Genomic DNA, 27,602 nt, shown 5'->3' with positions numbered 1-27,602 from the left:
AGATTGGCCCGTATGGGCAGGAGTACCTTTACCTTTTTAGTGTGAAACCATATCTTTCGAGCTGCCTGTGGAAGAAACAGTTCTCTCTTTTTTCATTTTTGGCTAAAAAGAAACTATTTTCCTCCTTTGTATCTAAATGTGTGTTTTTAATACATACAGAAATTTCGCCAAGTTAGCAAAAACATGGCGTTAAGTTGACTGCTGTTGGTTGACGAAAACCTAGAGAGTTTCCCCAGATATTTACCCCAAGCAATATTTACCCCATGATTAAAGTTTATAGAAAAGGTGAGGAAGAGGTGGCATGATCAAAGTTTATAAAATTATGCATGGCATAGAGAAAGTGGCTAGAGAAAACTTTCTCTCTCTGTGTCTCACTCATTACACTAGAATTCGTGCACATTCAACGAAGATGAATGTTGAAAAACTCAGGACAGACAAAGGAAAGTACATATTCCTGCAGTGAATAGATAAACTGTGGAACTCACTCCCACAGCAGGCAGAGATGACGGATGGCTTGAAAAGTGGATTAGGCCAATTCATGGAGGATAAGACTCTGCCTCCACAGCTAAAGGCAGTATGCTTCTGAATACCAGTTGCTGGAAAGGGGAGGGTGCTATTGTCCTGCTAAAGTCCTACAAAAGACTTCAAAAAAATTACTGCCAGTCAGAATAGATAGCAAGGGGCCAAGAGTCTCTAGTTCAGGACAGAGTTAGTATGTGAAAGGGTTAAGAACCACAGACTTCTAAATTGCTAGAGTAGGCTCAGTGATGTCACATCCCACTTCTCCTGAGAGGGAAGAAATAATTCTTATTTCCTGTTCTCTTTCTCCCTCCCCCCCCCTTGCGTTGCATATGACGGATCCCTCACCTTAGCTCTCTGTCCCAGACATATGTCTGAGATTGCCCTTGTGGTACTTTTCAACCAAGAACATTTACCAGAAATTTATCTTTGCTGCTAAGAACAATGCATGACTGTAAGTAAAGTATATTTTAAACTTCCTTCAATGTGTGGTGTGCTCATATGCAGGAGAGGTAAAGGGAGCCAACTGCTTCAAGTAGATGGAGCATATTAAAATAAGGCTTAAAAGCCTATTCCTACACTTCACTACATCTACCTAACGATGGGATTGTAACTCTGCTACTGGGGCTCTTTATGCGCAAGCCCTGTGTTCCTAAAAAAACCAGGCACCAGCCATTTCTTCTTTTGTTTCCTAACACACACACACATGGGTCGGTAGAGGACTAGATATAATCAATATATCCTCTTACCAATGCCCATCAATATTGTTATCTTTCAACAGGGTTAGGATTGGACTTTAAATTGGGGACTGTCCTCTATAAAGCAGGATATAAGACCACCTGAACAAAGACCTATTGAATAGGCCTGTTTCCAACCACAGTGACCAACCAGATGCCTTTGGGAAGCTCAAAGAAATGGCTGGTGCCTGGTTTTTTTAGGAGCACAGTCGCCATCTTCTGCTGTTGCTCCCCAGCAACTGGAATTCAGTGACACACTGCCTTTGATCCTGGATGCAGCAGATGGCCATGCCCAACTAGCAGCCAATAGCCATAAGGTTGAGCTCTTCATTCATAGCCAAGTGGTCGAATTCTTACTTCCAATGTGGGGGGCCTAGTCCAGTGGGCTACTGACTGTGCTTTCTGAGGACGGGGGGCACATGCCATAGCTTACTGTTGGAAAATAGCTTTGTCTGCACTAGGTTTAGCCCCTGGTACCTGCTATTTTAAGCAAGGATCTCAGACAGCAGGGCTGGTGGGAACTACATTGGAGAGTCACTGCAGACAGCAGCAGGCATAATGAGCCAGTGATCTGGCTCAGTTTAAGTGCATTCAGAGTTTTAAGCCGTGTGGCTTCAAAGAGCACCCAAAGACACCAGTTTCATAACTTCAGCAGTGACATTTAAAACATCTGGATGGGTTTCAACTCAGTGCTTTATAATTAAAGTATGCCTGTCTTTTTCAGCTCAAAAGGATCCCACTGTGGGGACATAGAAAACTCAAAGATGTATAATGCTCCCTATGGCCAAATGTTATATTTTTCACTCATCCACTAATTACCTTCTTGCCCATTGAACACAGCAAATGGCACCAACACTTTGGTGAGGGGCTTTATTAAACATTGGGGGAGAAGGGGAAGGCTGTACAGTTTTATTTAATTTTTTCCTGGAGAAAAATTGGTTCATTTCTGTTTTTGCAAATTGCTTCCAAAGATGGTGCCCAACTCACAGGGTTCTTTTCCTTTGAGGTGGTGATTTGCATTTAGTAGACCAATAAGTGAGGCCACATCTGCACCATGCATTTAAAGCCCTAAGATTCCACTTGAACAATCATGGATTCTTCGGAACTGTAGTTTATTAAGGGTGCTTAAGGGTTGTTAAGGTAAAGGTAAAGGGACCCCTGACCATTAGGTCCAGTCGCGGACGACTCTGGGGTTGCGGCGCTCATCTCGCTTTACTGGCCGAGGGAGCCGGCGTACAGCTTCCGGGTCATGTGGCCAGCATGACTAAGCTGCTTCTGGTGAACCAGAGCAGCACACAGAATTAAGAGCCTCGGATGTGAGGTCTCCAGGCTGATAGTTGATAGACTGATGGACATTGGGGATCGAAACCGGGAAAGGGGGGATGGAGTTTGGGAATCCAAAGGGTGTATAATTATATTCTGTTTTTTTTTAATTTTGTTTTGTTATGAGTATAAAAATGGGGAATTCGTGGAAGGGAAGTGGGGTCGACCTTAGAAAAAGATTCTAAGAATGGGAACTGATGTATAAAGACTGATGTTTATAAGTTAAAACTGCTTATATAAAATGAACCAAATATAACAATGAATTAAATACAATAAAGTCAAAAATTGGGGACAAGAACTTGTTGAACCAAATAAATGGAATTGGAATACAAGAAGGGGAGGTGTGGGGAAGTCTTGGAAATATGTTATTGAAAATAAGGTTTAAATGGCGAATGTTTTTAATTTCTTTCTCTGTTTTTTCTTTTTCTTTCTCTTTTCTGGATTTTTTGAAAATTTTAATAAATATTTTTTTTTAAAAAAAAAGCATGACTAAGCCGCTTCTGGAGAACCAGAGCAGCGCACGGAAATGCCGTTTACCTTCCCGCTGGAGCGGTACCTGTTTATCTACTTGCACTTTGACGTGCTTTCGAACTGCTAGGTGGGCAGGAGCTGGGACAGAGCAATGGGAGCTCACCCCATCAAGGGGATTCGAACCGCCGACCTTCTGATCGGCAAGTCTTAGGCTCTGTGGTTTAACCCACAGCACCACCCATTGTTAGGAGGCCACTATTCCCCTCACAGAGCTACAATTCCCAGACTTCCCTGGGAAGAGGGATCGATTGATAAACCACTCTCCTCACAACTCTCAGTATCCTCAGCAAACTACAGTATTTTTTAAATGAAAAAAACTCTGAAAAATACAAGTTTTATGAAAAAATGGTGTGAGTTTAAAAAAGAAATTGAAAGATTGATGCAGAAATAGGAATAAATGGGCTTATGAGTGGATAAACACAAAATTTGTACAATGATACCCAAAAGCTTAAGAAAAACACTTTGTCAGCCCATGCCCCCCCCCCCCCACAGCCCAAGAAGAGACAAGAAAACCATCTCTTTTTGAATTCTAATTGGCTTTTTCCATTTTCACTGTCATTAATCAAAAGTCTACCACCTACTGCTGTGATGCCAGACATTATTAGGAAAGGGTTGTTTGTACCACAACAACATTCTTCATTAGGGAAAATTAAACTAAAACAGCAATCATATTGCAGATAGAGAGAGAGAGAAACATGTTTACAGGCGCAAATAGTCTTTACCTATGGAAACATTTCCTGCATTATTCATATTCAGCGAAGGTTCGATTTGTTGCCATGGCGGCACTTAAAGCCATCCTGGCTACTGGCTTGACTTGTATGAGCCTCCGGATATGTGCAATTGGTTTAACTTACCTAGGCATAAATCAAAGGGCCCTGAAATAGCCTACAGACTAGTTGCATTCTGGCTGACCGCCCACCCAACCCTGTATCTTCTGTCCCGAGAGATACCCATCGTCTGCACTACAGCCTGCTAGACAGGAGGAGAGCTGAACGTTGCTTATGGTAAGCTGAACCATGTACAGAATTCAGAAAGGCAGCCACACCTGGTGGCTGATGGTGCAGGAAGAATGTGAAGGTGGGAGATGGAAAGAGAGACAGAGAGAGATGCAGGGCTATTTTAGTCACTGGTGACACTGGCAGCTGACCCTCAGCTGGCTGGAGCAGATGGTCTTTGTACTAAGACACAGTGAAGGCTGGTCGCTGCTAAAGCCGCATCTGTGGAACGAGTTACGTCATGGACTTGCTAAAAAGGAATTAAACGGCAGAGAGAAACGAGCACAGAGGCTTGTTCCTCTCGTGCTCATTGAAGTAGCTTCTTTCCTGTGAGCTGCCAGTGGGAAACGGATGAGCTTTTCATAGAATCACAGAATTGTAGAGGGAGAAGGGACCCTGAGGGTCATCTAGCCCCACCCCCTGCAGTGCAGGAATCTCAACTAGATCATCAATGGCAGATGGCCATCCAACGTCTGCTTAGAAACCGCTAAGTCTAATACATCTCGTAGGAGTCTGTTCCACTGTGGGGAAGTTCTTCCAGATGTTTGTGACTTCAAAAATTGGACATACTTTTCACAACCAGTCCTGCCTCTCTAAGATCTTGTTGGCTACTGGATTGATCAATAGGACAGGAACCAGCACAGTATGGAGGAGCAGCTCCTTCTCCCTTCCTTGCTTTCCCCTCGAACCACTTCTGCAGACTTTGGAATGACAGGAAGTTGGAATGCAGGAACGGAGGAAGCTGCCACCTCACACAATTGGTGCATCTAGGCCAGTATTGTCTACACTGTCTGGCAGCAGCTCTCCAGGATTGTAGATTGGGAAGATGGAGATGCCAGGATTGAACCCGAGACTTCCTGCATGCAAAGCAGGCATTGTGCCACTGAGCTTAAGGCTCTTCCTGGAAAAAGCATTATATAGTCAGAGTCTGAGCCCAGAAACAAGTCTCAGAATAATTAGCTGCTGTCTGACCTGGATTTCCTGCCCATATTAGCACCCCCTTGGAGAAAGAGTTGCCTTAAGTAGTAGGGACTCCTGTTGGTACCAGCCTGAGATCAGCATATTATGCTGCCTTACACTGGCTCAGGCCATTGGTCTACCTGGCTTAGTGCTGACTACTCTGACTGGCAGCCAGGATTCAACCTGGTCCATCACATCAACTCTTACCTGATCTTTTTAAGAAGGCCAGGAATTAAACCTGGGACCTTCGGCATGCAAAGCATATGCTCTGTCACTGAGCTCTGGCAGTCCCCTGCTGCTGCCTTCTTTACTGATCTGAACACAAGGCCCTATCCAAGAAAATTTGAAGCCAAACAATTTAGCCAGCTGGGGCCAGTGTTGGAACACTGTGGTCTTAGGTAGTTGCTGGGCCAAGCACCCTGACAGAGTCCACCACTGATTATGAGTGTGGGTGAAGATATTTGTTTGCTTAATTATTTAACTAGTTAGTCACTTAAGTCTCTAAGAAACATCCAAAAATAAAAAATTAAGATCCAAAGGCATTGCATAAAAACAGACAATACATTCCAAAAGCCATAAAGCAGTCCCAGCAGCAGTAGAAAACTTCAGCAGGAGAAAACACTCCATTAACAAACGTTACAGTTAACGTAATCTGTCAAACACCTGGGACAAGAGATACGTGTGCGTTTTTCTGGTGCCAGAATGGCGGTCCTGGGAGGACCTCACTTGGGAGAGCATTCTACAAACAGAGAACCACAACTGAAAAGGCCCTCTCACTTGTCACTACCTCCTGACCTACCTTTTATATGTCAGAACCACAACTTTCAATTCGGCTCAGAAATGCACAGGCAGCCCGTGTTTGCCCTAGGAGCCCCTTTAAACCTGTTCTTCAGTGTCTGATGATTGCTGGGTGATGGAGTTGAGGAGATGCCGTCTTAATTTCCCACAATGTATCCAGCATAACATCACTTATGTTGAAGCACAGTGGGAAATTTAAATTGTGGACCCATTTCCAGTTAAAAGGATCTCTGCTCTGTGGGTCTGCTCTGCATAAAACTTAGTTGACTACCACCCAATAACCTCTTTATTAAACCATTTTTCAAAAAAACAATAGCCCCAGACCCTAATGTTTCCCAACTGATCTTTGCCAACTAGATCAAAGTTCTCTAGTCCCCAGTATATCATGCCAATCAGAGTATTGTGAGTCACTGAGGCATCAAGCACTACGTTTGGTAGGCTTGCCATACGTCAGGAAAATTCCTGACATATCCTTTTTTTCGGGTGTAAAAATGGCATCAGGGCGGAATTTTGCCAAATTGGCAAAATGTCAAGGAAAACCTGGATGTACGGTAACGTGATGGAAAAAGCTTAAAATCACTATTTTGTGGGGAGGTTTGCCCAGGGTATCAGGAATTTTGCTTTATGAAATATGGGAACCCTATACATTTGGGTGAGGGACGCGGGTGGCGCTGTGGGTTAAAGCCTCAGCGCCTAGGACTTGCTGATCGAAAGGTCGGCAGTTCGAATCCCCGCGGCGGGGTGCGCTCCCGTTGCTCGGTCCCAGCGCCTGCCAACCTAGCAGTTCGAAAGCACCCCCGGGTGCAAGTAGATAAATAGGGACCGCTTACTAGCGGGAAGGTAAACGGCGTTCCGTGTGCTGCGCTGGCTCGCCAGATGCAGCTTGTCACGCTGGCCACGTGACCCGGAAGTGTCTGCACAACCCTAGAGTCTGTCAAGACTGGCCCGTATGGGCAGGGGTACCTTTACCTTTACCTTTATACATTTGGGTAAGCACACCTCTTCCAGGTAACACAAGCTATTAATATTTTCAGGCAGAGGAAGGATAGAAATGCAAATACCTAAACTCTAGCACATTGTTTGTATTCCCCAGCCAGCAATCAATCAACTTGGGTAAGACAGAGGACAATGTCATGTTGCACAGATATCAGTTACAAGTGACTGACTTTGCACACTCCATCTCAGAAATGACATTTTTGCACTTTGGTAAAGGGCATGAGGCAGGACAGTGCACTGAAGACTGGCTTATAGCAAGTCAGTCCATTGGTCCTTCTAGCACAGTACTGTCTTCACCAGAGATAGGCAACACTGTGCCCTTCTGATGTTGGCAAGGATGAGCCAAGGTTGAAGCAGAATTGTCTCAGGTGGTGAGCATGGGGTGCCCTTTGGATCCCTGTTCTCCTTGTTCCCACGTGGACTGGGCAGGCTGGCCGGCCAGTGGGGTCCTTTCGCAGAGCAAGGCATTCTGGGTGAGGTGTCTTGGAGAATGCCTTTGCCAATCCTGTCCCTTGCCCCAGCAGCTATAAATGCCGCTTAAACAAGTTGCAAGAAATTATTTTTAAAGTCTGCGCTCAAGCTGTCATAGCAAATGGCTCAGCCATTCTAGACTTCTTTGCCCAGAATGCCTCACTCTGAGAAAGGAGCCCTTTGGCTCTTTCTCAGAGTGAGACTCAGACAGGGTGGAGCATGAAATACATGGAGGAATGGGGTGGAGGAAGTAGGTGCTGTTGTCATCAACACAAAACGGAAGAGGTGGTGGGAAGAGGAGGAGGAGGATGTGGGCTGGCTGCACCCACCCTAGTTGTTGGGCTACGACGGCCATCAGTCCTAGCCAGGGATGATGGGAGTTGCAATTATCTAGAGGGCATCATGTTGCTTACTTCTGGGCCACACTCACTGGCAACAACTTTCCAGGGTCCCACACACCTCTCCTGCCTCTAACCTAGAGATGCCAGTGGATGAACCCTGGACCTTCTGAGTGCAAAGAACCCATATGATTTACCTCTGAAAATAAGGCATGTATACATTGAGGCTAGGGACGCGGGTGGCGCTGTGGGTTAAACCGCAGAGCCTAGGATCAGAAGGTTGGTGGTTCAAATCCCCACGACGGGGTGAGCTCCCGTTGCTCGGTCCCTGCTCCTGCCAACCTAGCAGTTCAAAAGCACATCAAAGTGCAAGTAGATTAATAGGTACTGCTCTGGCAGGAAGGTAAACGGCATTTCCGTGTGCTGCTCTGGTTCACCAGAAGTAGCTTAGTCATGCTGGCCACATGACCCAGAAGCTGTATGCTGGCTCCCTCGGCCAAGAAAGCGAGATGAGCGCCACAACCCCAGAGTCGGTTACAACTGGACCTAATGGTCAGGGGTCCCTTTACCTTTATACATTGAGGCCATGAATGGACATATGTTGGCAAAATGCTGAGTCGCTTTCTGTTCCAGAACATCCACCCCATGGGTTCTAGTAGAACATTTTGGTGGCTCTGGCAGCGTTGCACCCCAGTGTGTGCCCTCTTGGAGCTATTCCACGGGTTCTAGCTCTTGCTCTTCGTCTGGTAAAATCTCAGCCTGGCGAGGCAGTTTCTGCTTCCTTTTTTTGGTCAGCTTTTCTAATGTAGGCAAAGGCATGACATGAGCTGTGCAATTCAATATGTCTTCAATAAAATTACATGAGTCAAGCTTCAGCTACCAACCACTAGAGAAAATGTGGAATGCCTGCTTCGGTAGGATACTCATCCACTCATTATCCGCTCTTAGGTGCGTCAGCCATGTAATTTGATTCTGCACTTAATATTTTGATGGCCATCAGATCACTGATGTGCTGCACAAGAAATTCCATCCTAAATGTTTTTTTATGTCAAGGAATCTAATATTCAAAGCCTGGGATGAATATAAGAGTCTAGCCTAGTCCAGTACTGTTGACTAACTGGCTGCAGCTCTAGGGGGGCTGTGTGTCTTAATTTACGGAGCACAGTCCTCTGTTGGAAGGACTGTCTGGCAACAAAGCCGGTTAAAAGATTTTTAAAAACTATAGGAAGGGAGAGAAGGGTTCTTGCAGTTGCTTATTTGACAACCCAGAAAGCAGACTGTGCAGGCACACAGTCACAGTCTCCCCCAATCCGCCAAGGCGTATTATATTTCCATTAAATTATAGAAATTATTTCCAAATCTGCACCTATACTTACAGATTTACATGTGGCTTTTCAATGCAAATCTGTGTCTTCTTTTTGCAGAGCAGCCTTCCATAGTCTCATGCAGAGATCGTTTTAACTGGAAATGTTAGCAACTGAGCATGGAACTTTCGGCATGTCAAACAGCAGGACCAGCCCAAGGTACGGTATTTTGCTGTCTGAAGCTGAGCAGCAAATAGCACCTGCTCCCCACAAATCAAGGTGCGTAGTGCCTAAGACCAGTCAAGTTACTTTGGCGCCTGAGTCAGAAAATCTCACAAGTGCCCAGGGCCGGTCCACCCATGAGGCAAGGTGAGGCAACAGCCTTGAGCAGCAGAAGCCCATGAGGTGGCGCATTGGTGGCAGCACCAGTTTCCTGCAAGATCTCATAGAGCACACAAGATCAGATGCAAGCAGCAAAATGGGATGCACTCAAATGACAATAACAATGAAGTCCCAAATTAGCTGCCTTGAAGTGGCCATTTCCGTCTGCCTAATAACAGGGCCGGCCCTCCTACCAGGAAGCTTTGGCTCCTCTCCCCTGCAGTGCCTCTTTTGTGCCTCTTGCTCAAGTTAATGCTGAAACTGTTATTTTTTTCATTTTCCGCAAAGGCAGGTTTGAATTGTGACATCTTTCATTTTCAGACCTTTTGCCACAGGTCACTTAGATAAGAGGTTTGTTTTCCTCCTTCCTTAATAAAGTTCCTTCTTTCAGTAGCCTCCCAGCATTTCCTACGACGATTTAACACAAAGAACACAGCTGAGACTCTCCAAGCGGTGAGCACATTTGTCTTTCAAATGTGATTTCCCCCCCCCTCCCCGCAAATGAACTACACCTTCCTTTTGTGAGCTGTGTGGTCTGATTAATGCAAGATCAAGGTCTCCCACTGGTTATACAGCTATGAAGGATTGCAACTCGCTGCTCCACTTCTCTGTTTTCCTTGGCCCATTGATCAAAGCGAGGGGTCACAGAAAGCATGAGTCAAAGTAAGGCAGGGTGAAAGAATATGAAAGGAACGTGAGCATCCTGCAATTGTGTGCAAATGCTGGAAATGTAAAAAGGATAATACAGAATGCAGAACTCAGCTTCCTAAGACTATAGACTTCCTATTTTTTCCCTTTTGTTCATGGACCGTCAGCCCTGCTCCCGACCTGCCTCAAATGCTTTTGCTAGCCTGGAATGTGGCCTTCAACTGTGATACTGTCTGCCTGGGTGATGGAAAGGAGTGTGTGTGTGTGTGTGTGTGTGTGTGTGTGTGTACAACCTCTAATTTTTGCATGCCTAGAATGTATCCTATTGTATAAAGGAAAGATTCTCATCCTTTCCTCTGGCCATGCCCACCAATGACAGGTGGCCCTTAGAAAGTCCCCCATGAATAAATGTGGCCCTCAGTCTCCCATGCTAGCCACAACACCTTTTTGCCCACAGAGTAAAGTATGCTGATTTACACACCATTATTCAAAACCTAATTTCTGTTGGGCTAAACAGAATTCTAGATCCCCTGCCAGTATTTAGCCTAGATCTGTATTATTCCCACTCACCTCTGCGTAGATTTCTTTTCTTTTCAGCAATACCACATTGTCCCCCAGCACTGACACATTAATTCCACAATCCTGTTTATTCCAGCAATCATCCACTTTCCTGCTAGGGTTGTAAAAAACCTGCCTGACTCTGTAATTTTGTAGATGTAAATGAATTAAAAAGAGTAGGGTGTGGGGTCCAATCCTTGTGTGAGTCATGCCACTGCAATACCTGCTTCTTTCTTAACAGCCTGTCCCGTTGACTTAATTTATAGTATTATAGAGCTCAGTAAATTATTGATATAATCACATAAAAGGAGAAGAAAACAGGAGCCACGTGATCTGCTTGGACTCCTTCTGGCAGGATTCCCCACGTGCTGTTTTTATTTTCTACGAATGCTAGGGAGGAAAAAAGATCCTGCGGCGATGCTCTATTCCAGAGACTTTATGAAGCACAAAATAAGAGGCAGGTTAAGGGGCAGCAGGGACCCACCTAACACCCTGGTTTGGGACTGGGACCAAAAACCACATAGCTCACGGGCAAAAGTAATCCTACATGACTGGCAGGCGAGGAGACGGACCAGCTACGAAAATTGTAGCAGCAAGCTGGCTGTTACTTCACCCTCACGGCTCAGTTGTGCCTCAGCCTCCATGAATTAGTAATCGTTTACGAGGCTGTGATGTTTCTAACGCTGACTCATTTCCCTCCCCTTCTCAGCCACCATGGTGTAAAATAGTAGTAGCTTCTGCTGGAGCGATTACTCAGAGAGCAGAACCAAATCATCGGAATGATTCTGCAAAGAATCAGTTGCTGGTCTGGACAGCTGCAGAGTGCTGCTGGAAGCAGAGGACTCTTAATATATATGTAAGTGGGGGCCTGCAAAAATTCTGTTAATATATCTGCAAGTGCGGCCTCCAACAAAATGCTGCTGCCCAGGATCCCATTCTATTTCCCCGCCAGCCACATTTCCCATGCCCCCTTCCTATCAGTCACTCAGCATTCTGTGGCCACTGCGCATGCTCAGTTATCACTGGGTTGCTTTGTGGCCCAGCCCATCAACACCACCCTTTAGGATTTCCCCCTCAAAGAACATTGTATGCATCTGCAAACATTTCCCAAGCCTGCTGATACATTTCTCTTGTGAATGGATGGTGCTATTTTGGCAACATAAGGCTCAGGGAATAAATAAATTGGGGTGGCCATTCTCTTTGTGTTTCTGCATGTGAGCATCCAGAAACATCAGCTTGGCCTGATGGGAATTGAGGTCCAAAACACCCTGGAGGGCCCTATGCTGAGGAAGACCGTTCTAATAATTTGTTTCTACTCTCAGCGGCTCAAGGTGCATGCAGTGAGATGAGGTGGTAGACTTGTAAATTGGTAGAATGTACTCCAGCACTTCAGAATGCTGGTGGTGGTTCCCCATTTTTGAATGCTAGTTATGGTAGAGTCATAGAGTTGAAGGGGCACGAGGGTCATCTAGTCCAACCCCCTGCAATGCAGGAATCTTTGGCCCAATGCGGGGCTCAAACTCATGACCCTGATATTAAGAGTCTCATGCTCTACCAACTGATGGGATCTGCACTTGCAAAATTGCATAGTAAAGTAGTGAGAAAGCGGAGGTTCCATATATTCTAGGTGTGTTCGTTTTTAAGCATGCTATCTGAAGGAGTTATAAAATACGTATTTGATCAAATATGGCATGACAACCAGATGTCTGAGATTTATTGGTTTTTTTGAAAATAGCATCCATGCCTTAAAAGAAATCCTAAGGTAAACAGTGAAAGTGCAACATAAGAACACAGAGCCAGTGGTCTAAAGCATAGAATATGATTTAACCTAGAGAAATGGAGGGGGGGGGGAGGATGCCTGTGAAAGTTCAGCCCCCCCCTTCTTATTCATGTAATCAATAAAACAGTACCAATCAGTTGGAAATGAGTCTTTGTGTCTCTGTCACCTAGCTAGTTGTATTTTGTTGGTCAATTGCCAAACCCTATTAAGCCAATTTGATAAGGATGTCCCTCCCAAATATTTCCAAATCTGGGCCATAACAAGTCCAGCTGCTAACAACACACAACCAATAAGAGAGATGTGGTTATCATTTTGAAGGCATGGCAAGCACAGCTCCAGGATAGAAGGCAAAAGACCCATGAGTGGGGACCCTTACTCAGCAAGAGGCAGAGAATGCAGAAGCTGAAGAGATGCTTCCTATTTGGTCCTTCTCTGGCTCTCAACCTTCTCCTGCCAACTCCGCTGCTTCCCAGAAGGCTTTTGCTGCTTCTAGGAGATGACAGGTACAGGTGTCTGGAGTTCCTTGCTCCATAAAAGTACCTGAAATGACTTATGGTACTGTTGGTTGTAGACAGATGCTCCCTCTTGGTGGCTGCTCAAGAGAGGTCTGGAAGACCACAAGTGTGAGCAGACAGAATGGTTCTGCTTGCGTGTCTGCTTCTGAGAAGCTATGGGATGCACTGGTGAGCAATAAGAGAAAGGACAGATCAGGCAGGAAGTGGAAAGGTAAGAGGTGGCCCATGACTTCTGCTGGAGAATATCATTCCATTGCACCACACTGTTGTTGTTGGGTGGCAGCAACGAAAGTATCAGAAGGTGTAGCCATGTCAGACTTCTCAAGCTCTAGTGGCTTTGTATGGAAGTAGGCTGTATCATGGTAGCATTCAATGATATTATGGCCAGTAGCACTGAGCCTCTTGCCAGTAGGGCCAGCCAAAGAAGGTGTCTGAAAAGGGGTCTGGGTACAGCAATAAGAACCAAAGGCATCACATTACTCTCAGATTGCTGTAAAAGCTTTTGTCAAGCTTCTGGTCACAAGCCATATTTTGGAAGAGCGGTGAAAAAACAAACATGTATGCATCATACTCACTCCTCGCCCCCCTCCATGCAGTGAGCTCATGTCATAAGCATTGTGGGAGTCATTTCCAAAAAATAAATAAATTGGCAGCCATTTAGTGTTTACTGGAATAAAACCAATTTAGCAGAAATAATGTCCTTAGAAATGCTCTAATGTAGCCTATGCCCACATTAAGTACGGGGGAAATGGAAATCACAGAAGTGGTATTTTCTGTTCTGGTTTTTTGGGGGGTTATCTTTTAATTAACAACGTATAAATTATAGGCTGAAAAGCACTTGTATTGGATACTGATACCAGACTTGTTCTGCATTTGGAAATATGCCAGAGAACACTTTATAAGGGTGGGGCTAACGTTTTGGCCAAAGCTCAAAGATGGCATTTTAGAATGCTTAAAACCATAACAATTACATGTAATTTTCTCTCCCAGTTTGAGCCTTGTCAGGACTGATACTGACATGTATTTAAGACACTGGTTTTATGAATCACATCAGCGATTCATAAATAGATACAGACTTTAGATGAACTCTCCCCAACCAGGTGCTTGCTAGATGTTTTGGAGAACAACTCTCATCAGCCCCAGCCAGTTGTGGTCCAAAACATCTGGCTAGGGACAATTTGGGGGAAAGATGCTTTAGACTGTGAACAATCTGAGGAGAGAAATCCAGCTTCTTCCTCTTTTGCATAACATCATAAATATTTACAGAGAGCCCCTGAGAGCTTGAGATGAAAGCCTAAATAAATTAAATCAAAACTTCAGAGAAACAAGGATGTTACGTGATTCCGTTTTCAGATCAACTTTGTAGGCCATAAGCCTAGAGAAACGCTTCAGGCCCTTCTTAGACAATGCTTGTCTCCCACAACTTTGACAGGTATGTGAGCTGATGCAGCAACTGGTGGATGGATACTTGGTCTAAGGTTTTCTTTTAATTGCTTCTTTCCTGCCTGGGCAATTAGCCTTTCCTGGCTTGCCAATACTAGATTTGTTGACACCACAGAGGCTCTTAGGAAACTCCATTATACCAAGTCAAACTGTTTGCCCAACTGGTCCTGTATTGTAGACTCTAATCTGCAGCAGGAACTCAAGCAAAGGTTTTTCATACCACCTGCCACTTCTAACTGGAGACTAAGCTTGGGAACATCTGCACACACACGTGTTTTGCTACTCAATGATGGAGCTACTTACAAATCTGGACTCCAGTTCTGGTTCCAACTAGGGATATGGAGAAGAGGAGAATGAGAGGAGATATGATAGCCATCTTCAACTATCTAAAGGGCTGTCACATGGAAGGTGGAGAAAGCTTGTTTTCTCCTGCTCAGGAGGGTAGGGGACCCAAACCAATGGCTTAGCATTACAAAAAAGGAGATTCTGACTAAATATCAGGAAGAACTTTCTGACAGTAAGAGCTGTTCGACAGTGGAACTGTCAGGAGGTGGTGGACTCTCCTTCCTTGAGATTCCTGCATTGCAGAGGGTTGGACTAGATTACCCTTGGGATCCCTTTCAATTCTACAGTTCTAAGATTCTGTGACTCTAAGTAGAAGGGTGTTGTGCAATTTATGCTCCACATGTTGCAGCTGTAGCAATCCTCTTTTGCCAGAAGTTCCAAGTTGTGTGAATAAAATATGTATGTTATATTAAAAATGTATGCCTGTAGAATCTATGGCATTGGTCCTTCCATGTGACTTTGGGCTTCTGGCATTACAGGAACAGCGTGAAGGGAAATAAGCACAGCGGCAGCTCCCACTGCTAGCAGCTTTGGGGTCACAAGGGACCCTGAGACCCATGAGGCATTCAAACCTCTCTGCTAGATCATCATTTGGATAAGGCAGCTCATATTCTTCAATCTGACCGAGACCCAGTGTGCCTCTCTGAGAGTGCTGCAGCTTTGTCCAGATTTTTAAAAGGGTTCTGAGATCATACGAATTCATACAGGCTAATTCATGCAAAAAAAAAAAGTGCTTTTTTAAAAAAGTTAAAAGAATGCTGGTTAACAGCTGCATTGGTTTTTTGTCCAAATTCACATTGCTTTTAAGATGAATTTGCCGCCTTACCCGTTGATCATGAAAAAGTGATATATATCCAAAATGTCACTGACACATTGCATGCCATTTAAAATTAATGAGACCGTTGCTCTTTCTTTTCTTCTCTGAGAAAATTCAAAAACAGACCATATTATGAATGGAATATGTAGTGCCACTGATAACAACCTGGGAGCTTACTGGTAAATGGCTATAGATAATTATTGATAAATGGCTTTATACCTGGCATCATTTTGATAGCTAACCTTTCCTTGGCCAATACTGTGTTTTAACTACATATAATGGTGGGAGAAGGTTTCCTAGTAATTAAGTTCCTTTAGAGTTCTGGAGTAGGTCCAGAGGGCAGGGCTTGCTCCTACCATGCAAACAACTACCAGACTTTTAGAAGGCATCTGAAGGCAGCCCTGTTTAGGGAATCCTTTAATGTTTGATGCATTACTGTATTTTAATATTTTGTTGGAAGCCGCCCAGAGTGGCTGGGGAAGCCCAGCCAGATGGATGGGGTATAAATAATATATTATTATTATTATTATTATTATTATTATTATTATTATTATTATTATTATTATCATCATCATCATCATCATCATCATCCTCAATTTGCCTTAGTAAAATAAAATAATAAAATAAAAATAAAAAATTGCCTTGTTTGAATTTGCATTTGCTAAGGTTGTAAGATCATAAGCAGAATCTTTGCTGCAAGAAACAAAAGATATGTGCAGTCCAGAATTTTGTATCCCACAGTGGTCAACCAGATGCCTTCAGAAAACTGCAAAAACAGAATAAGAAACCAACAGCTCTCCCACATTCTTGCTGCCTCTGGGTGTTAATAGTAACTGATCTTCTGGTGAGATTGCTTCAGAGAAAGGACCTATTTTACTGCCCAGATACAACTATGTTAAATTCCCAGATTTCTCCTCTTGGGGGCTAGTGATCTGCTGCCTCATTTTGTTGCACATCACATGTGTCATGCCTAACACCCATTGATAGGCCTATTATCTAATCCCCTGCTAGTCTAAGTCAGCACGAAAAGCACAGCCTCCCATTTGGCAGAGGTAGTCCACCAGGGACTCAAACCAGCATCTGCGGAAGACATATATCATTTGCTCATCAGATGGCTCCAACCAATGAAGCTGTCTGAGCGTCACTTGCCACTGTATGCTTGTGCTTACATTTCAGCTAAGATTGAGTGGTAGACCTTTTGCCCAAGCCACTTAAAACTATAGCTGTTCAAGTACACATAGGCTTATCACAGGAGGTGGAATGGCCAAACAGAACACGAGACTAGCCTGTGGTACAGAGGAATGCTCAGCATGAGCTGCCTGGTGCAGGAATCCAAAAACCTTGAATGGCAGAAATTGGAAATAAACAGTAGCAGATCGCACACAGTTACTATCCTAATACTTAACTATTCTTCTAAAACTTTCAGTATCAATATATTCTTGCTCTATGGTACAGTTATGAGAATGGGAACTTCAGCACCTAGGACAGCACCTCTGCATTTTGATATCCTACCCTACCATTCACCCATTCATCTGGGCACACACATGCATCTTTTACATCACTGCTACTAGCTTTGGTTTAACATAAGCCCAAAGCTAGGGGTTTCTGCCTTTCCTCAACTCCTGACATATGACATATGTCTCTGATATATTGTCTCTGATAAACTAAATTCTGCCCCCACCAGAGGAACACTATGAAGCTGCCTTTTACCAAATCATTGACTCATCTAGATCAGTACTAGGGATGGGTAACCTGTGGCCCAGGCCCAGCCAGAATAGCCAATGGTCAGGAATGATGGAAGCTATAGTTCAACAACAGCTGGAGGGGCCACAAGCTTTCCATTTATGGACATGCTCTTTGGCAGCTGCAGTTCTTTGGGTCTGCAGAAAAGGGTCTTTCCTTACCCTGTCTAGAGGTGCTGGTGATTGAACATGGGACCTTCTACATGCAAAGCATATGCCCTGTCACTGAATGACAACTCTTCTCCTAAATGCTGAGCAGATTTCTGACCACTTTGTGCCTCCAGTCTTTCCATGTCCATAGCTAAGCACTATGCCATAGTTAGGTATGTATTGTGGTTATTGTGCTAGTGTATTTTGGCTGTTTTCTGTGAACCACTTAGAGAACAAATGTGTTAGTGGAATACGCAGTATATAAATAAACTGACTAAGGTTATGGGTTAGGAGCATAGGAGAGCCTGAGTGCTTCAATAACTGAAGATGCAAAAAAGAGAGACAATTTAAAATGGGTTAGGACTTAAATCAAGATGCACGTTTCTGAAAAATGCCTGAAGTGGAAACGCAATGGAGAGACACAAGTGCAGGAGAACATATTCGCTGATGCAAGTGAGCATGGAAGAATGGAGTGCCATAAAACCCCAGATGAATGGCACTGCATTTATGGTGTTTTAAACAAGCACAAATAAAGAAATGTGATTTGATCGGAAGGGGAGCCACGCACCATACACTGGAGGCAACATCACTAAACAAATCACTAATTCCAAAAGCAAAGCAACAACGCACGGCAATTAGAGGCACTGCAAATACAGTAATAGGGGACAGAAATGTAAATTGAAAACTGCCTTGTCTACTGGATGACAGAAATGGTGTTGATAATCTGGAAAGTGACATCTAGGTTGTATCTAGGTTATATGCAACATAAGAATGAGAGCCTTCGCTGTGTCAGACCAAAGCTCCGTCAGCCTGCAGTTTGATTCCAGCTGTGCCTAACCAGATGCCTCCAGGAAGGTTGCAAGCAGGGCGTGAAGACATCAGTCCTCCTTTGCTGGTTCAGAGCTTCTGTTGATAAGACTCTAAACATGGAGTCTTAATTTGGCTATCATGTCGCTATAAATTCTCATATTCTCCATGAGCTTGTTTCACCCTTTTAAAAAGCCATCTGAGCCAGATAGCCAAAATGGTGCCTTCCAAATGGTATTGGACTCCAACTCTCATCAGCTCCAGCCAGTCAGGGATGATGGGAATTGTAGTCCACCAACATCTGGAGGGAACCACATTGGCTATCCCTGATCTAATCTTTTGACTATTACAAGTTCTTTGGTAATGTATTCAGAAAGCTAATTATGTGTGAAGCCATGCATACACGTGGTTGTTATCTGAAGTGCTTCATGTGCATCCTCTGAGGGGTGTGTGGAGGGTAGTAACAGAAGAACAGGCATTTTCAGTGGTGGCTCCCGGATTGTGGAATGCTCTCCCCAGAGAGATGTGCCTAGTGCCATCCTTATCAACTCTTAGGCACCAGCCAAAGACATTCCTGACTCGCCTGACATCCCACATATTAGGCTCTTAATTGGGGTCACATGGTATGAAGATACCCTAGCCTACATAGGAGTTCATCTTTTAGCAGGCTGGGGTAGGATTTGCACTTTTTAATATTATTGCAGAATGAGCACTTTTAGTTAATGACGCTCTTTTATCTTTTTGACGTATTCTACATTTTGTGTTACGAATGCTTTTGCCATTGTAAGTCCCTTTGAGACCTTAATGTAGTAAGCAATGCATAAATGCAACGAATTAATAACAAAGACTTTCTGTGTGAAAACTGTATTGTATAAAAAGGCCCCCATTTAACTTTTTTAGTTTACCCCAGAGATAGATCTAGCCCTCACTTCTAAATGAAGAGGTCGCAAGCACATTTGCTTGGTGGCCTATAAGAGTGCTGGTGAGACAGTAAGTAAAAGCCATTTTGAACAATAGGTTGTAGTAAATTGGACATACAACTGAGGGTACCCTCAAGCAAAGCTGGAGCCAATCCCAGTTCCCTTACTATTGTATCTACATAGCACACAGACTTGCAAACATACACCTCCACAGTAATATATTACATTGCTGCACATATTAGCAATATCATTTACAGGTATAACTTCAGCATGTGCAATGAGTGAAGCAGCCCTAAGGCTGTCAACAGCTGGCATGTGAAAGATGCTTCTGAACCACCACTAGCTTCATGCCAGTGAAGATGAGTTCAGCAGGTGAGGGTTTTTCATCCATAACAGTTGTGTCATGGAAAGTTCTGCACCTGTTCATCCTCTCCATGCTCTGAAAGGTATAGGAACCAATTGGATGTTAGGGATTGGAATAAGGCAGATCAACTGGGATAGCCAAGTGAGACATGATAGTTGGGGCCAATATAATTACTCTACGCAGCCGTAAAGAGCCAGATTAGGATGTAGAGGTTAGGATCTAAACCCCACTCAGTCATGAAGCTCCCTGGGTGACCTTGGACCAGTCATTGCCTCTCAGACTAACCTACCTCACAGGGTCGTTGTGGGGACTGAGGAGGGTGAGAACCATGCATGCTACCTTGAGAAAATAAAGGTGGGATATAAATGAAATACTTAAAATGTAAACCCTGTGTGGTCACACTTCAATCATAGCATTGTAGAGTTGGAAGGGACCTCCAAGGGTCATCTAGTCCAACCCCCTGCAATGCAGGAATCTCAGCTAAAGGATCCATGACAGATGGCCATTCAACCTCTGCTTTAAAACCTCCAAGGAAGGAGAGTCCACAACCTTCAAAACATTTACTCTGGAGTTCTGTTAATGGGACTACTCTGGAGCAAACTACAGGAGGTTTTACAAATCTACCAGCACCACCATAAAAAGCTTTCTTGGATAGGGAAGAGTCTTTTGTTCCCTTTTTTTGCTTTGCGTATCTGTAGCTGATTTCGGCAAGAAGACCCTCAACTCCTTTAACAACAACAGCTTGTATAATAGCAATGGCAGATACAGTCCTTTCCAACGTCAGACCTGCCCAATAATCTGGAAGATAGATCTAATGGATTGAGCCAGATACCTGCAATTGTCTGTCTTGTGCTTATTTCTCTCTCCCCACCCCCAACTCTTTCCCTCTCAATATATTGATGATTTTGCCATCATCTATATTCTCTGCTTCCATCTGCCCTAGCGCTCCTTACTTTTGCTCTTTTTCAGTTTGTTTCATAATCTGATACATAGAAGGGGTTTTCTGGGGTGGGGTGGGGGGATGGCAGAGACACATGAAGGATGCATTATTTCTGTGTGATCCATCTGTGTTTATCCGTTCACTCCACTATCTCTCACTCTCAGTTTCTATTAATCCTCAGCTCATCAGTCTTAAATCCCTCGTGCCCTCTGATTCATTTACGATGCAGGCGACTAGCAATTTAAAAGAACAACAATAACCCACCCTCTGAGGTGGCTCCTCTGAGATCCCTCGAGTTAAGATGTTAGGTAGCCCTCAAAATTATGCCCCTACTTTTTGGATATGGGCTGTGAAAGAAAATGGGTTTGCAACTTGAAATCAAAGGAGCATGTCCCTGCCTGCTGTGCATGTGTTTGCATGGGGGGCGGGGGGGGGGGGAGAGACGTAAAGACACTTGGGGGAAGAACAGTGGCAAATCTCTCCAGCGAATTACTTTCCATTGCCCAGAGGGAGGAAACACCACTGCAACCCTCCCCGGCACCCTTCCTGCTGGCAGCGTATTATTATCATCTCCTCTCACAAACGCCAGAGACGGTGTATATGAAGCCATCATAGCCCTTTTCTCCCTTCAGTTATGAAACAGGAATAACAACAACACCCTAAACGGAGCTGGCGAGACTGAACAGCAACTTGGGGAAACCCCAGCTGGAATCAAATTTTCACCTCTGCTGCTAGGATTAGGCAAGGCGCTCTGCTTCAAAGCACACCCTTCTTCCTGCAACACGGGATATATAATAAAACTACACCTTACAAAGTGGTTGCAAAGCGTGCTGAGATAATATAACTAAAGCGATTTGTATATTCGGGGAGGGGGACGGCGACACAAATGCTTAGCATTGCTGCTGCTTCCAATGGTGATGCTGAGGACAGACGAAGCACCCTCGACTGTTCATTGAATGAGCCTCTGCCCATGAGTGGAGTTTTATAGAGCAGGGGACAGAAGGAAGAGATTGCCAGGAGTCCTCTGCAAGTGAGGAAGGAGTCGGACTAAACCCCCTTCTCAACCATGGGGGGAGTGTGTGGGGCGCTCCTCTTACCCCTTCGCCCCAGTGGAACTCCTCCCATTCCGCAAGCACCAAGAAAGTACTTATAAAAGACCCTCCCTGGAACTCACATGGGAGACATCCCAAGCAGGGGAAGGGAGCTGAAGGTGGCTCCTGCGTCCTCTTTCATAATTTCCCTCTTCTTCATCATCCAAGGAGTAAGGGGATGTAGCAGAAAACCCTGGGCTGCCCAAACAGACAGCTACTCAACTCTCGGGGGTCCGCTTCCCGTAGAGAACTCTGCACCACGCCTCAATTCAACGGTGGTGTCCCTTGTGGCGTCCCAAATTTGGAATGAGGGAGAGGGCAAAAATAAAACTAATACTAATAGGGTGGATGCATCACCTTTCATCTCTCTCTCTCTCTCTCTCTCCCTCTGTCTGCCCCCCCTTCCCCGCCCCCCAATAATCGCCTTAACAGGCTCTCTGCGGGAGAGGAGAGCCGGAGGGAGGGCGTAAAATGGAAGCGGAGAGAAAAGACCCATCGCTTACCCCGCGCGGATGCTGCTGGATGAGCTCAGGGCTGGAGAGGCGGCGGTGGCGGCGAGGGTGGTCCAGGAGCTGCGCGGGGTCCCGGTGGAGGATGCCGGAGGAGGCTGGTGCTGAGGGAGGGGGCTGGCTGCACCTGCCACTCCAGGATCTCCGCGGCTTCCCTCCCTGGAGAGACCCAAGCGGGGGCGGAGGGGGCGCGGGGAGGATGGTGAGAGGCCGGCTGTCGCTCAGATGCACAGAATCCACCCCTCCCCTCTCTCCCCGGCTGCCAATCAAGCCCGGGGTGGGAGGATCCAGCTGGGATGGAGGAGGAAGAGGAGGAGGGAGCGGGGCGAACTCCCGAGTTGTTCCAAGGAGAGGAGAGGCTGCTGCAGGCTTTTGAGGTGGGCGCCTCTGATGCCCTGCGCAGGGGCGCTGGCAGGAGACCTCCGGGACGCGGCGCTGCTTTCAGCACCAAGGACAGCTCCCGCGGGCTGTTGGCTTGCAGGCAGGAGGCGAGCGGATCGCTGCAGCCCTCAATTATTCAGCGCTTCTCTCTCTTTCTCTCTCCTCCTCCCTCCCGTGCCCACGTGATCCGCTCAGCAGCACCAGCAGCAGGAGCCGCGAAGACAACCATCCTTCCCCACCACGTGTTAGTCAGACTCAGACAGCGTTAACGTGGCCCCCGCGGAGATAACCCTACCACACCCTGGAGCCAGCGGGCCCTCTCTTACCCCTGGTCAACCTCTCGCTTTGGGCTGGATTTCATAGGGTAATCTTGTCTATGTGTGACAAAAAAGGAAGCCAGGCAGTTTCTCTCTCTGTGCATGTGCTAATACTTTGACGAGGAGCCACCGATCCATTCCTATGAAGTGTTTTCTCTACACCTGCTGCTTGCCCCCTCCTCGCTCCACATTCCTCCTGCCCAATGATGGCTTGATAGCATCAGAAGAGTTGGAGAGGGGTCTTGAAGAGGCCCCCGCCTTCATGCTTTCCAAAGCCAGCATTGAGAGCATCACGAACTAAGTGGTGCAGTTAGGGAAGCTTAGACTCTGGACTCAATCCTTTGGAAAATAAGGTGGGCACTTGTCTTTAAATGGAAATGTGTGTTACTTCACTTTCTTCAATTGGTCATAAGTGCTGACCCTGCTCCATTCTTCTGATGGTGCTTTGACTGCATTCCATGTTACATGTCACTGCCCTGGGACCAAATGGTGAAGAGTGGGTTATAAATAAGTAAATAAATAAAATGAATGATCAGCCCCAAAGTCCTACCTGGATGTTACCACCATTCTCAATAAATGGCTATTCAGTCTCTGCTTGAAGATCTTGACCAGAGGCAGAGTGGGAACCCCACCAATCCTCTAGGCATAGAATCATGGGGAAGCAGCAAGAAAACATAAAGTAAAAAATATCTCCCTTCCGTCCATTCACATAGTGTCTTCTTCTGGCAGCGACCCATAGAACAGCTGCAAGTTAAGTTGTGATGCAGTCTTTGCTGGAAAGGTGTGGGAATTAGGAATATAGGAAGCTCCGTTATGGAGAGCCAGATCATTGGTGCATCTAGTGCAGGACTGTATTGTCTACACTGACTTGCAGAAGCTCCCCAGGGCTTCAAGACATCTTCAAATATCTCAAGGGCTGTCACATGGAGGAGGGAGCATGCTTGTTTTCTCCTGCCTGTGAGGATAGGACTTGAACTAATGGCTTCAAGTTGCAAGAAAGGAGATTCCGACTAAACATTCGGAAAAACTTTCTGACAGTAATTGCTGTTCAGCAGTGGAACAGACTCCCACGAGAGGTTATGGACTCTCCTCCCTTGGAGGTTTTTAAGCAGAGGTTGGGTGGCCATCTGTCACGGATGCTTTAGCTGAGATTCCTGCATTGCAGGGGGCTGGACTAGATGGCCCTTGGGGGTTCCCTTCCAACTCTAAGATTCTATGATTCTATGATAAACAAGACTTAGTGTTTGATCTCTGGTTTTACATGCGGCTGCCATGTCTCAGATCCTTTGATGCCGTCTCTGAATGCCATTCTGTGCTGCTTACTGTATCCCTTCTTAATTTAGTTGTGAACAATTGATGTATGACAAAGCCCATTTAATGTTCACAGGGGCAAGGAATAAGAGACACTCTAGCTCATCTGTAACATATAAGCACGCTGGAGACATTTGTCTGCATGCCAGGCTTGATGGTGACTGATGTATGGTTGTGTGTGCGCGCGTGCGTGTGTAGGGCCTTTTTAGCAGCATTCAGAATGCTCTTTCTTGAGAAACCTGACTGGTTCTTTTCCATGCCGAGTTAAGAACTTTTTCTCTCTCCCAGGGTTTTTAAATGTATAATTTACTTTTGCTGCTTGAGCCCTGTTTTATTGCTGCATTTATTGCTGTTTTAAACTGCCATTTAATCATAGTTATTCCTGTGTTAGATTTGAAATTGTTTTGTTACTGTTGTTAAAAAATTTTTTTTGATGTTTTTTTGATTTTGGTTGTTGGCTCACTTGGAAGCCTTGGCACAAACAAACAAACATTCACATACCACTGAGTGGCAAACTTGAATTTGTCACTATGTGCGTACATTCAACAAGGAACTAGGGCCAGCCCTTACTCTGTTTATCAGGGTTTCCCAAACTTGACTCCCCAGCTGTTTTTGGACTGCAACTCCCATCACCCATAGCTAGCAGGACCAGTGGTCAGGGATGAGGAGAATTTCATTATGAAACTCAATATGGCATTCATCGGGTGATTCCCATGTGGCCTCTTATCCTGGTATCATTTGAGTAAAGGCTACTGTTGAATGCCTACCATCTCTGAGAGCTGTCCCAAGTCCTGTAGAAACTGACGCCATCCAAGCTCCTTAGAACCTGTTAGAACCTTGAGGATAAGAAATCTGTGACACTCTAGATGCAGTTGGACTTAACACTCATCAGCCCCAGCCAGCATGGCCAATGGTCAGGTATGAAGGGAGTTATAGTCCAATAGCATGTTGAAGGCCATAACTTACCCATCTCTGCTGTACCTGCTACCTGCTACGTAATGCTGGGTGACTCTCCATAGACTCACACTGTGAATGTGCAAGACACTGGCTTGAGCTTCCCATGCTCCATGGACTTGAAGAAGTTCCTTACTGAAAATAGAAGACTCCAAGTTGCCCATTACTGAGCAACACTAGCCTTACACAAGCACTGTGTATCTTACAGGCATTATTCACTCCAACATGTCTGTTCTGTGCAGGACATTTTGCACAGCTCCACACTATGTGCCCGAGTCTGTTTGTATAAGAAGGATTTCAAAATGCAAAATCATTGTTTAGAGGAAGTTGCCAGGAGCAATTATATTATTAGTTTTTGCAGGCCATTCTTTAGGTCTGATGAGTCAGGATGTTCACTGGGCAAAGGTTCTTATTCTAATTTGTTTAAATGGCAGCCAGCAGGATCGTTCCGTGACCAGCCAGTTGCTTCGAGTCATCATTTGTGCTGTGCTTTTGGATGAAGACCAGGTGGAAGCCTGGATTCTAACAGTTATTTTTAGAAAGGTGTCCAGAATGCTGGGACGTGAATGTTTTGTGCAGATTTGTTCAACAATCCACTAAAACCCTCGTACTCATGAGTCACAATGGTCTTTTGGAGGTCACAATGACTGCTATACGCCATCTGAGGGAAGAAGGATAATTTGTCCTGAATACCTTTTGGTTTATATTATTATTTATCATGCTCTGTTATAGAACAGCCTTCCTTGACCTGGTGCACTCCCGAAGTCAATGGACTACAACTCCCATCACCCTCAGTCATTGCCCATGCCCATTGAAGTATGCAGGCATTTTAAAATATAAATAGCATCAGCTGTGAATTGGATCACAGGCCTGCAAAGGCAACTTTTCATTTCCAGCCTTTGCTGTGATCCTTAGGGAAATCACTCTTATGAAACTGGTATTAGCTGGGGGGGGGGACCTTATTGACATTGGGGAGAGCATCTTTCCAATACAAATAGCAGCTTGGGGAGAGGGGTTTCATTCCCCGCTGTGTTCCCAATAATTATCAGCTCCCCCTTTTGATGCTATTTACATTTTCAAATAATAATAATAATAATAATAATAATAATAATAATAATAATAATAATAATTTATTATTTATACCCCGCCCATCTGGCTGGGTTTCCCCAGCCACTCTGGGCGGCTTCCAACTGAATATTAAAAACAGTACAGCATCAAACATTAAAAACTTCCCTAAAGAGGGCTGCCTTCAGATGACTTTTAAAAGTAAAATAGTTGTTTATTGCTTTGACATCTGCTGGGAGGGCGTTCCACAGGGCAGGAGCCACTACCGAGAAGGCCCTCTGCCTGGTTCCCTGTAACCTTACTTCTCGCAATGAGGGAACCGCCAGAAGGCCCTCGGCGCTGGATCTCAGTGTCCGGGCTGAACGATGGGGGTGGAGACGCTCCTTCAGATATACTGGACCGAGGCCGATTAGGGCTTTAAAGGTCAGCACCAACACTTTGAATTGTGCTCGGAAACGTACTGGGAGCCAATGCAGATCTCTCAGAACTGGTGTTATGTGGTCCCGGCGGCCACTCCCAGTCACCAGTCTAGCGGCCGCATTCTGGATTAATTGCAGTTTCCGGGTCACCTTCAAAGGTAGCCCCACGTAGAGCGCGTTGCAGTAGTCCAAGCGGGAGATAACTAGAGCATGCACCACTCTGGCATGTTAATTGCAAAGGTACAATTAATACTTGTACTGGAAGGATAGATCCTGAAGCTGAAGCTCCAATACTTTGGTCACCTCATGAGAAGAGACGACTCCCTGGAAAAGACCCTGATGTTGGGAAAGATGGAGGGCACAAGGAGAAGGGGACGACAGAGGACGAGATGGTTGGACAGTGTTCTCGAAGCTACCAGCATGAGTTTGACCAAACTGCGGGAGGCAGTGGAAGACAGGAGTGCCTGGCGTGCTCTGGTCCATGGGATCACGAAGAGTCGGACACAACTAAATGACTAAACAACAACAACAATTAATATCATGTCTAGTTTGGTCCTTGCCCTATTTGGTGGTCTTCCAAGAGCTGGCTTGTTTATTTATTATATTTCTCCTGCAAGACCATTGAAGAGTTTGGGCTAGTTCCAGCACTCAGCATTCTGGGGGTACTCACATGTGGGGATTTCTATATCCCCGCAAGCAGGTTCTCTTGAAACCACCCTTTACCAAGCAAAATAATATGAACCATCTTACCATAGTTTCTCTGGATGTGAAAATTTCTTCAGTAAGAAATGTGGGCAGTAAGTTATGAATACCATCTGACAAGTAATACCAGAGGGAAATATGTAAGGAAGCTGTGAAGCATCCATGCGGACGATGTACGAGTCGCACACAGAAATGTGCCTGGTTTTCCTGGAACATTTTAAATATTCATTGGAGGAGTCTGAGTTCCTGAATAAAGCACCTCTATGGAAGCACCTCAATAACTCCATGATATCTTTTTGATGACTAAGGAACACAAATGTGCATGTATGCTCTATTTGTATTTTTTTAAAAAAAATATTATAAACCGTCCTGTGATCGAAGGGTGGTATAGAAATATCATCAGCATCAAACCTTTTATTGGCATCACATACAAACATCCAAAACAAATCAATACAGAATTACCACTTCCCC

The 27,602-nt window shown here is 45.1% G+C and overlaps 1 protein-coding gene across 1 annotated transcript in view; it reads right to left on the bottom strand.

Annotated features, from left to right (window-relative positions):
* Positions 1-22,499, bottom strand: part of SLC7A14 (solute carrier family 7 member 14) — a 53,694-nt gene extending 31,195 nt beyond the window's left edge. Inside the window, exon 1 of the mRNA XM_028731562.2 lies at positions 21,977-22,499. The gene's annotated coding sequence lies outside the window, so the exon portion shown is untranslated. The remainder of the gene's footprint in view (positions 1-21,976) is intronic.
* Positions 22,500-27,602: the final 5,103 nt, after the last annotated feature.

Source organism: Podarcis muralis, chromosome 6 (assembly GCF_964188315.1).
Source record: "Podarcis muralis chromosome 6, rPodMur119.hap1.1, whole genome shotgun sequence".
Classification (NCBI taxonomy): Eukaryota; Metazoa; Chordata; class Lepidosauria; order Squamata; family Lacertidae; genus Podarcis; species Podarcis muralis.
This window is presented reverse-complemented; position numbering and strand designations above follow the sequence as displayed.